We start from the raw sequence: 12,413 nt of genomic DNA, 5'->3' as shown, positions 1-12,413 counted from the left end.
TCAGCGAGTGGCTTAACATGGATGCGATGTTCACGTACAACGTTGTGGGCACACTTCCTAACCGGATCCAGGGTTGTCAAGTCCAGGGGCTGGATTATATTACGCTTTTAATAATTTCATATGGGTGACTGATTTTTCGCCCGGTGAGCTTATAAACACCGACATATAGGAAAGAGATTAGTGTGGCAGTCTCGTCTTCCGAAGTGCGTGCGGCAAATGCGGAAACGTGAACTATGGAGACTTTAGTACTAAATGCGTTCAACAGGACCAATGTCGTGTTATTCTTTTCGCAGCATGTCTGCCCAAAACCACCACTGTGGAATGGTGACTCGACGCGTCTACGTGTTGGTCGTATTCGACTCAAGACACCGATAGATCTCCGACTTTAGCCTCAACTGGAAGACAAGTGCGAGATATTCAATGATGATGATGATGATGATTGATTTGTGGGGCGCTCAACTGCGCGGTTATCAGCGCCCATACAAATTCCCAACCTTTGTGCAGCCCAATCTCGCCACATTCATGAATGAAACACCCAGTCATCTCAAGGCAGGTGAAAATCCCTGACCCCGCCGGGAATCGAACCCGGGACCCCATGCTCGGGAAGCGAGAACGCGACCGCGAGACCACGAACTGCGGACACGAGATATTCAGTCTACCCGCCCTGTAGTCCTGACGCCATTATCACGCCTTCTGTCCGTTCAAAAAGGCCATGTGGGATCGACGATTCATGTCGGTCGAGGATATACAGCAGGCAGCTACGGACTACTACACGCAGCAGGACACATGTTTTACCAACAGGTGGGTATCTTCAACCTAGTGGGTCGATGGGGTGATTGATTCATTCCACACGGCGCTTTGACTGATTGGCATACAGATTCTCGACTGTTTGGCCTTCGAACGGAAACTTTTCGATCGCCCCTTCTATTATGAAGTACGGACAGTGAGCAAAGCTGCGATGATGTTCAGTCAGACCTTGATAAGATTTTTAAGTGGTGCCAAGATTGGCAAAATGCGTTAATTGTTATACAGTTAGTTGAGTGTAGCAATCTGTACGGATATGTAATGCAACCATCCCACAGTCTCAGCCGTATGTAAATAAGGTGATTGCTGGAACACTAAGGGAATGCAAACACACTAGAAAGGAAGCTGCATACAAAACACTCGTGCGACCCATTCAGGAATACTGCGGAAGAGTATGGGACCCATACGAAACAGGACTGTCAGGGAATGTTGGACAATTCCGTGAAAACCTACTTAGAAAGTTTCTACAACCAACTTTAAACCACGGATCTAGGAATACATCACAACGCCCTACGTATTGCCGCTACGTTCATTTAAGCAGTCATTCTTCCCGCGCTCCATACGCCAATGGAATGGGAGAAAGCCCTAACAGGTGGTACCGTGGGGCGTACTCTGGTACCTTCTGCCACGTACTTCACAGTACTGCACTGTAACATTAAGTTGATCCTTAGTGAAACAAGAACAAACATCTTTCAAAAACTCATGTACTAAATTGCTGAAGATTTGAAACAAGAAAATTTCAACAAAACATGCAACCACTCAGAAACAAAACACATTCTTGTTTATTACCGATGTACCGTGAGAGGAAACAGGAAAAGCTATTATGGCATCAATCAGTAGCGAGACTAAATTCTTCGGTCTATGGATCCAAAGTAATATGAATCATGACAGGTATGCGGCAGATCTTAACTCAGATTTGAGTAACGGTTGTTATGCCTTAAGAGCCGTTGAAAGCAGCGCAAATGAGCAGATTAGCATGAGTACATAGGCTACTGTGCATATTTTCCTTACCTCAAACACCGAATCGTATTTTGAAGTGACATTAACGCAGCGCTGAGAACTTTCGAAACACAAAAGTGCTAAAATTATTGCTGGGAGGTGCACTTCAGATATTTGTTTAAAAAATTTACAATTCCATCAGTACCTCAGCTGTACCACAAATACTAAGCATAAAAATACGAAACCTACGCCGTGGCCGAGCGGTTCTAGGCGCTTCAGTCCGACCCCGCGCGATCGCTACGGTCGCAGGTTCGAATCCTGCCTTGGGCATGGATGTGTGTGATGTTCTTGGGTTAGTTAGGTTTAAGTAGTTCTGAGTTCTAGGGGACTGATAACCTCAGACGTTAAGTCCCATAGTGCTCAGAGCCATTTGAACGAGACCTACAGTACGGCATCCATACAAGAAGTTAATATTTGAATAGCACATTAGACAACACATGTACGTTTTAAATATTCATTTATAAAATACGCGCACAGTAGACCGTCCACAGATAACGGCTAACAATATACGAGGGTAAATCAATTATTATCCCAATTTAGTTATATATTTTCGTTTATTTCGTTAGTACTGTCGTTTTACGTTTATGAGGCATGCTTTGTTTATTTGTTGTTATATCTTTTTCAATTTTGAAGCCGCTAGGTTAGTTTCGTTATCGCTGCCGTGCTGTTAATCATAGATGCTCCGCTGTGTATTTGCACCGAAGAAGAGCAACGTTCAGTGATACGTTTTTTGTGGTCGGAAGTCGTATCAGGGGCCGAAATTCATCGAAGACTTTCGGTACAGTACAGGAACAGTGTTTCGTCACAACGGAATGTCTACGAATGGACTAAAAAATTCCGAAATGGTCGCACAAGTGTTGCGCACGATGAAGGAACCGGACGACCGTTTACCGCCACAAATGAAGAAACCATTGAGCGTTCACGTGAAATGATTCTCTTAGACAGACGATTAACTATTGACGAAGTAGCACATCGTCTGCAAATTAGTCACGGTTCTGCCTTCGAAATCATCCACAACAGACTTGGGTTTCATAAAGTTTGTGCAAGATGGATCACAAAACAACTCACACACTTGCATAAACAAACGCTCTTGGACATCTGCAAAAAAAAAAAAAAAAGAAAACGTTTGGATCGCTATGGTAACGAAGGGGACAACTTCTTAGACAGGATAATTAATGGGGACGAAACATGGATCCATCATTAAGAGCCGGAGAGTGAACGACAGAATATGGAATGGAAACATCCAAATTCGCTCTGCGAGAAAAAGTTCAAAACCCAACCGTCCGCAGGAAAAATGCTACGGTTTTTTGAGACGCACAAGGTCCAGTACTGGAACACTAAGGGGAAAGGGGCACGACAATAAACGCTGTACGTTACAGTGAGATGCTTACTGCCAGGCTAAAGCCTGCAATTAGAAGCAAGCGCCGAGGATTGCTGTCAAAAGGTGTTTTGTTGCACGACAATGCCCGTCCGCATACTGCTGCCCATACCGCTGAAACGCTCCAGAAACTCAAATTTGAAGCACTGGATCATCCTCCATACAGTACCGAGTTTGCCCCTTCTGACTATCACTTGTTTGGTCCACTCAAACCGGCATTAAGGGGCTGCCTCGGACGAAGCAGTGAAAGAAGCGGTGCATTCCTGGCTCGCAGCTCAACCGAGAACCTTCTTTTATGAGGGCATTAGGAAGCTTGTACAACGATGGACCAAGTGCGTTGAAACGCAAGGAGACTATGTCGAAAAATGATGTTCTTGTAAGTTTCCTATTTGATTACAATAAAATTTTATAACCACTTTGCGGATAACTGACTTATCCTCGTACATTCAGCAAAAAGATACAGTACCACAGTTAACCTAACACTAAGTAGTGGACAGTCAGGCAGCCATAAAAATATTAAAAATATTTGACAACGGATCGAGTTCCCTTAAAAAAGTTAAGTGTAGTAAGTAGTAATAAACTTACTTCGAGGCTAAAAGAAATGGGAGCAGGTGGAGGAACCAAAACAACGGCTGCTAGAATGCCACTGTACTCACACTGTTTGGTCGCTAAGCTTGTCTATGGACAGTGGACAAGCAGGAAACATTGTCAAGGCTAAGTATTCACACAGGGCTCACGAAAAAGTTTGAAAACAATGTATGTATGTTTTTCAACAAAGTGTCTCAACTGTAGTTCATGTATAAAGTAAATACATTACGTATTAAAACATTCATGCAAATGGTCGGCTTGTAGCCATTAAGACAACTTATTGTTTTTACACGATCCATCTATCTTGAAAATAACTAATGCAAGCGCGATTTTTCTGCTAGCAGTGCAATTTAGGTGTATCTGTCACCAAAACTATTTACACTCTGCTGTAAACATACATTACAACAGCACCAAACACGCCCAAAAATTAGCTATTGAAGTGGACAATGCAATACATTTGACAGCTGCAAAACCACGTCTTTTTTTGTACTGACCTGCAGGTCTACCGCATAGCAATCGGTACACATTGGTGACACTACTTCTGTATGACGCTGTTATCTGAGCAAATTACGAGGGGATATTAAAATCAAGATAGTGCTTATCTGTATCGTGTGACGCAGCTGTACGATCGCAGCTCCAATAGCAGGCCTCCACGGACGAAAGAACGTGCAACCTTATTTCAGTGTTAAGTTAGCCCGATGCGTGTTTATGCGATTATAAATTGCAAACTCGCGTTACGTGCACTATACAAGCATATCATCCACGAGATACTAACAAATATTTTTCAGTTTTTAATTGCTACTAAAGAAACTCAGCTCGATATAAAGACCAGGAAAAATTGTTATTTTCAGAGTAGTTAGATAACATTAGCCGATGTTTGTTTTTCACGTAGCTAAACATCAGAAGATGATTTATGAATGTTTACTGCATTTATTTAATACCATATTAAATCATGAGTGCTACTTTATAATAGTCGTTACGTTGCTATGCTATTTCCGCATCTGAAAACTGGAATACTCCTGCACGAGTCAAGTGTCCTCTGTGGATTTTTGTACTGCGACAGTAAACACAGAAACAACTAATAGTTCGAGAACAAGGATTAATAATGGGGAAAAATTATTGCTATCTCCAACAGTGTCCGCCCATGGAACGATGTTATGGTATGTCTACGAGAGAGAATAAGGCAACTGTCAGACGAGAACTCTTTCTACGCCAATAATTTCGAGCGTCAATGTCTGCCCTTTTCTCACTTTATTTAGGGAAGCGAGGGCTTAATATTAGTACTGAAGATCGATGGACTACAATGACGGAACAGAATATTGGCTGTGGCATGCATTTCTAAAGCTGTTTATTGGTATTCGCCAAGAGCGATTTTGCGGAAACCCTAAATCTGGATGGCAAGATGGATTGTTTAACCTTCTTCCTTCTAAGTGCGAGCTCATTATGCTAATCTATGCACCTCTTGCTGGGTTCATAGTGCTCGAGACGCACGGCGGAAAAAGGCCACATTAAAGCTGGCAGTTACTTTTCCAATTCCAGCTACAGTGCGATCGATAGAAAGTTAACTAAGTTCTCCTTACGTTGTATTCACGCTGTTTTCTAAGCATTACAAGAACGTCATACTCCTACCTCAGCTCCGACCTATTCTGACCAGGTAAAAAACCATGCGTGTAGAATCAGCGAGAGCTCCTCATTATCCTTTTTCATTGAATTAACGACACGCTGTGGTAATATGTAACCACAATTTCAGCCTTTATGAAACCTATGCGCATGTTATCTGGTATGAGTCGCTTATTACAGTAACAATAATCAGTCGACGACTGCACTGCACAACACTTGCATAGCACACAACATACTCCTAACGGAAAGAAACAACATAATTTGAGTGCTAACATTGAAGACGATCATTATAGTCATAGCAGTAAAATACTCAAAGAAATTAACTGTTTCATTCCCTGGGTACCTAAACTGTAGTTTTAGTACTGATATTTGCTATGGGATAAGTTGCAAGACGAGGATGAACAGCGTATTCAGACCATTAGCCACAGTATTTCCACGCTGCCTTTACCCAGTATCCATTTAGATTCATTTGGAAACTCTGGTGACAAATTTACATTTTCAGTAAAACAAAAAAGTCATCTCATTCCAGGAGAAACCTTCGTCAGAATATAGGGGTCATCAACTGGTGAAGAGTTTGCACCGCTCATTTATCTCTGAAAGCAATCAATTCTAAATAAAACATCAGCATCAGGAACACACATGATGAAATTACCCCACAGAACGCCGAAACACAAAATGCATTTTTCAGCGAGAAATTCGAAAACGCTGCCCTGCTGCAACACGTAGATATATCTCGAATATTAGATAGCTGCTGGATGTTTATTAGCAACAACTGAGCGACTAGTAAAGCCCCCACTACCTATTCTTTAAAGAATCTAACGCCTCTGCATAAAACAGCTCTCACTATCAAACACTATGTGTAGAGTGTGCGTAATTTGCGCTCTTTTTCAAGAAAAGCTAGTTTTTCACGCATCTCAATGTCGCTCAGTTATATAATTTTGCTAGCGCATTCAGTGGTATACGTGGATACTGTTCGCAAACTGCGTTGCAAACAGAGACAGCAGTAAAGAAGTAATGAATTAAATCGTCATGCTTGATACTTTTTTACTGCTCGAGCAGTACGGGGCGTCTGCGAGAAAAAAGTTTCGAAAAGGTTTGAAATTATCTATACAGTTTGCTGCAAGTCGGTAAGTGCTCTCATTCTCAAATTTGCGCGCCTGGAGTCACGCTGCGGCAAGACGGGCCATAGCAAACACTCGCAGTCGAGTAGGTCGCCTCAGCATTTCCCTTGTTTTATATGCACAAGTCCTTTTCCCTCTTAGAAGAATGTGGAATGAAGACTAACAAGAAGAAAACGAAAAGCATGGTAATTGGAGGAAAGGGGAGAAAATGCCGTATGAAAATATGGGGAGACGAAATAGAGCAAATGAATAACTTCAATTACTTGGGAAGTGTAATAATGGATGATATGTATTGCTCAACAGAAATTAAGAAAAGAATTGCAATGGCAAAAAAAAGGATTCAAAAGGAAACACAAATTACTTGCGGACCACTAAACAAAGCTCTGAGGAAAATACTTACAAATGTTTCATCTGGAGCGCTGCACTGTGTGGTGCGGAGGCCTGGACATTTAGGAAGGAAGATGGAAAAAGATTGGAGGCACTAGAGATGTGAATATGGAGAATAATGGAAAAAGTGAAATGGGAAGACCTAATAAGGAATGAAGAAGTATTAACAAGAGTTGGAGAAGAAAGAAACATGCTGAAAGTCATCAGGAAGAGAAAACGGAACTGGATTGGACATTGTTTGAGGAGGGACTGTTTACAGAAGGAAGGAATAGAAGGAATGATGGAGGGGGAAAAGGGGAAGAGGAATAAGAAGGTATCAAATGCTGGGCAATATCAAAGAAGACAAATATTCAGAAATGAAAGAACTGGCTACGGACAGACGAAAAAACTGGAAGAGGCTTAACCCATGACAAGACCTGCCGTAAGGCAGAATACCATACTACTTCTACTTTTCCCTCTTAATGTTGTGATGGTTCCGTCTCCTTTTTGCTGTTACTTCCCGCTTCTCAACTTCAAACGACCCACCAATCTCATGTCTGTCTCGTACCGCGCCTGCGCTTGGGTCGTGTGAGGCTTCAGTAGTCACGTCTTTTAGTAACTATTTACACCGTTTCCCCATTTTTGTTCGCGGTCACGCTACACGGAATAATAATAATAATAATAATAATAATGTGTGACGAGGGCCTCCTGTCGGGTAGACCGCTCGCCTGGTGCAAGTCTTTCGCTTTGTCGCCACTTCGGCGACTTGCGCGTCGATGGGGATGGAATGATGATGACTAGGACAACACAACACCCGAGCGGAGAATATCTCCGATCCAGCCGGGAATCGAACACGGGCCCTTACGATTGACAGTCTGTCGCGCTGACCACTAAGCTAACGGGGGAGGACGGAGAAAGGTTGTTATGGAATTTTTGTAAGTAATTCCATGCAATATATGAGTCTCCCCTCCCTAAGATTTTTATTGCATTTTACATTTTTCATTATTTTCGTAACCTTTGGTGCCCGATCGTGATGTTCGTTTTTTAGGATTTTTTCAGGTCCCTTTTACCCTTTTGACATGGAATCTTCGGTCCTACGACAACACTGGGGTGAGGGTGACCTCAGATGATTAAGTTATTTTATTTGTAAATACGTCCTGTTCTGTCCTTTAATTTGTTGCAATTTAGAAATTTTAGGCGCATACTTCCTTATCCCATATTTCAGACTTGATCGACTCCCACTTATGTAGAGCAGCAAATTTTTATTATTACAGTTTACACCAGATGATGTAACTTCAAGTGTATACAATTAAAGATTGTGGATTAAACAACTGTTCTACGGTTTCTTCATTTTTCAAAATGGACTTGCATAGTTGCGGCTGCCCCATACGAACAACTCTTACAGACTGCACGACAGCGGCAACATATACGGAAAATAACGTGGGAACAATTACACATCATTGCGTGACAGCAGTATTGATATGGAATGGCTCACCAACAGAGTCGTTCGCAATGACAGCTGTTGTCATACCTGTGTACAGCAATTTCAAACTGAAAATAAATTTCTGCGATTAAAATTTTCACCAAAGCTGTACAGTTAACCCAGTCAAATCCTTTAGTGGGATTCCTGCACTACCTGAAGCAGACGAGCTGTGAAAAGCATATCTAGGGTTTCTCTATGCGGCCTGAAGCCGCACTGGCTCTATTAGTAATTCGTCCACTAAGCGTGTAGCACGATTTGCGAGAGTTCGAGTGATAGCTTACCCAAACTAGACAGCACCGATATTCCGCGAAGACTACTGTAGTCTCTGCAACATCCTTTCTGAAATATGGGAATCACTCGACTATTTCTGAAATCAGCATGAAGTTTCTTCCGTGTTCCGGATTTCAACAGTCCGTTCGTGTATGTGGTTTATTACCTTTTTTGAAATATTCCACTGGTGTATCATTAGGACCTGTGTTCTTGTGTTGCTCTGCTTGATCGACAGCACGCTTAACTTCGTCCAGTGTTGGTGGGGGTTGGCCCAAGTTATCCTTTGTTGGGTGCTTGTTCTATTATGTAGAACACCTGTTCATCAATAACTGGTTGCTAATACAGAAGCTTTTCAATATGTTTCTTTTACTTATTCATGATGGAACACTGATCTTTTAGAAGTGTACTCTTGTCACTGGACCAAATTGGATTTCTACCAAAGGTTGTTGGAGCGTAAATCTCTTTTGTGACTTGGAAGAACTGTCTCATATCTTTGTGTGCAAGTTATCTGAACTCTTTAGCTCTTGTTATCCACCATGCATTCTTCAGCGCACATGTAGTTCTTTTTACTTTAAAGATATACATCGCCGGCCGTGGTGGCCAAGCGGTTAAAGGCGCTACAGTCTGGAACCGCGCGACCGCTACGGTCGCAGGTTCGAATCCTGCCTCGGGCATGGATGTTTGTGATGTCCTTAGGTTAGTTAGGTTTAAGTAGTTCTAAGTTCTAGGGGACTGATGACCTTAGAAGTTAAGTCCCATAGTGCTCAGAGCCATTTGATTTGATATACATCATACACTCTGTAGCCTCATTACTTGGATTGTGTTGAACGCTTACTGTCAGATTACGCCTATTAATGATTAGATCATGGCATGAAATATTGAGTTCCAAATTTTTTGTTGCCCTAGAAGGCATCCTGCAACTGTGCCCGCTTTAGCCGTTTAGTCATAAAGAGAGAACACTTGTTCGTTGCTGCAGTTTGTATCGTCCACAGCATGGGAGTTTGTTTAGCGATGCACTATAAATAAGCGGCGAAACGAAGAAACACTGCATGTTTGTCCACGCGATGCTACTCACAATCCAATGCGATAGTTATCGGTATTCCTGGAAAACACTGTAGCATTCTATACACAAATGGCTGTAGCGTTTCAGGATAACAAAACTGAAAAATTAAAACGGAGACTGTGTATTATGCCTTGGGCACTGGAAAGTTAATAAATGAGCAGCAGGGATAAGATCACTTCTGACACATGCTTCTGTGGCTCTCTGTGTGACTGTCAGTCACGTAATTCAGTTAAGAATTATTATTTTATAATGTTTCAGATTAATGTGTCGTATACAGCGGCTACATGGAGACTTACTGTGCACTGGTAACATGGTGAAATAAGACCTCTGCGTTTTCTACGACGTTACTGGCTTGTTTTCCTCACGTAACCTGTGGCTGTACCAACTATGGCAAACGCGCTTCGGCTGCAGAGTGAAGGCGCATCTACTACGCACAGTTACCAATAATGGTATGAGCTATTGCACGAAAGGAGACGAGTTTACTGCATAAAGAATATATCTTGAAATTGGTGTGCACAAGCGTCACCAGTTTAAAAAAGAAATACAAGTAATACAAGTTACACTTAATGTTAGAGAGAGAGAGAGAGAGAGAGAGAGAGAGAGAGAGAGAGAGAGAGAGAGAGGGGGAGAATTAGTGACCACAAGGTGGTTGTAGCGAGACTGACTACCATAATACCCAAACCAATCAAAAATAAACGCTAGGTGTACCTATTTCAAGAAGCAGATAAAAATTAGCTTGAAGCCTTCCTAACAGACAGTCTCCACTCCTTCCAATCTGAAGGTGTAAGCGCAGACCAGATGTGGTTTGGATCAAACAAATAGTACTGACAGCAATTTAGAAATATGTACCAAATAAATTACTACGAGATGGTGCTGATCCCCAATGATATACAAAACGGTCAGAACACTGTTGCAGAAGCAACGGAAAACACAGACCAGATTTGAGTGTAAGTGAAGTTTTACAGGAACTCAAAAATTAGTGCAAACTTTAATGCCGGAGGGTTTTAACAGTTTCCGCAACGAAAATATGTCTCGAAATCTGGCAGAAAACCCAAAGAGATTCAGATCTTATGTAAAGTACATCAGCCGCAAGACACAATCAACACCTTCATTGGAGGATAGCAATGATAATGTTACCGATACTTATAGTGTCCCTATGATTCTGCAAATAACATCTCAAAAATAAATTGTAATTAAAGATTACATGAATTCGTATTTCGTTACTTGCATTTTGACTTTCAACAAGACTGCATCAAAATAGATTCCATTGTACACAGCCAACTATGGTCGCCAGTATTTTGCTAAACTTTGCGTGTGTGCTTTGCTGCCAAACACTGCAATAAGAAAGAACCTTTTACGAATGTAAACCACATTTGTTTTTCTACAGAAATTTTAGAACAACCACGTAATTGTAAAGATGCGCCGTTTATATCGTGTGAAAGATGTCGAGAAAGTTACGTCTCCACTGTTTTTACGGAATCACTCCCACAAGTGTAAATCATCAACTGTAAAACAACGAAAGTATCTAATTTATATACGAAATTCTCGTGTATGCGTTACGACCCCCTTAAGGAATTTTATTTGCAATCCAAAAATTTTCTTTGCCCTCCCTTTTCACGTCCTTTAAGGAACTATTAGTTAAGACAATATATTGGACATTAGTCTGGTTTATTTACAGTTGACGTAAAAATTGAAAATAAGGAAATATATATTTCTAAATGCCGTATCATCTGTAGCTCCCACTTCTGTCACTTTCTTCTACCGGCCGAGCGGTTCTAGGCGCTACAGTCTGGAACAGCGCGACCGCTACGGTCGCAGGTAGTTAGGTTTAAGTAGTTCTAAGTTCTAGGGGGCTTATGACCTCAGAAGTTAAGTCCCATAGTGCTCAGAGCCATTTGATTTGAACTTTCTTCTCTGGCCGAGCCCACATATACCAGTGCTGACGAGTAGGCGCGGTACCCACCTGAGAACCGTGGGCCTCAAGAATAATTGAGTTTAACGACTACTGCCTTAAACAAATGGTTCCACGGTCCGTTTTCTTATTTCCAAACTGATGGCATCGCAGCTGAGTCAGTTCTTACCCAAATGTATTTTGGCCTGCTTTATTCAAGAGGACTGGAAAAAAAAAAAAAAAAAAAAAAACCACTGAGGAATTGTTGGCAGCCAGGATTTTCAAATGTTCAAATGTATGTGAATTCCTAAGGGACCAAACTGCTTAGGTCATCGGTCACTAGACTTACACACTACTTAAACTAACTTATGCTAAGAACAACACAGACTTCCCTGCCCGAGGGAGGACTCGAACGTCCGGCAGAGGGGCCGTGCAGTCCGTGCATGACGCCTCAAACCACGCGGCCACTCCGTGCGGCACCAGTCACACTAATTACATCACTGCACGGAGCAGATTGCGGTTTTGGGATTTAACATCTGCCACCTTAACCTTCCCCGAGTTAATATTGGAATCTCTGCGTGAGCAACCCGAGGCTGTGTCGGTGTAAGATTTAACGGAAAACCGAGTTTCGGAGTCTGTGCAAGCTTAGTGTTACAAAGCGTCCGGCAACGACTTACCTGAGAGCCCGGAGCCGGCCGGGAGTCACGGCTGTCTGCGTCGGCGTAGTCGTCGGCGCTGTCGCCGTCGCCGTCTCCGGAGGCAGAGCCGGAGGCGGCAGAGGCGGAGGCGGCGGACGCGGCGGGCGACGTGGGCGGCGACTCGGGAGGCTG

Source organism: Schistocerca serialis, chromosome 1 (assembly GCF_023864345.2).
Source record: "Schistocerca serialis cubense isolate TAMUIC-IGC-003099 chromosome 1, iqSchSeri2.2, whole genome shotgun sequence".
In the NCBI taxonomy this organism is placed as follows: domain Eukaryota; kingdom Metazoa; phylum Arthropoda; class Insecta; order Orthoptera; family Acrididae; genus Schistocerca; species Schistocerca serialis.
Note: the sequence above shows the minus strand (reverse complement) of the source record.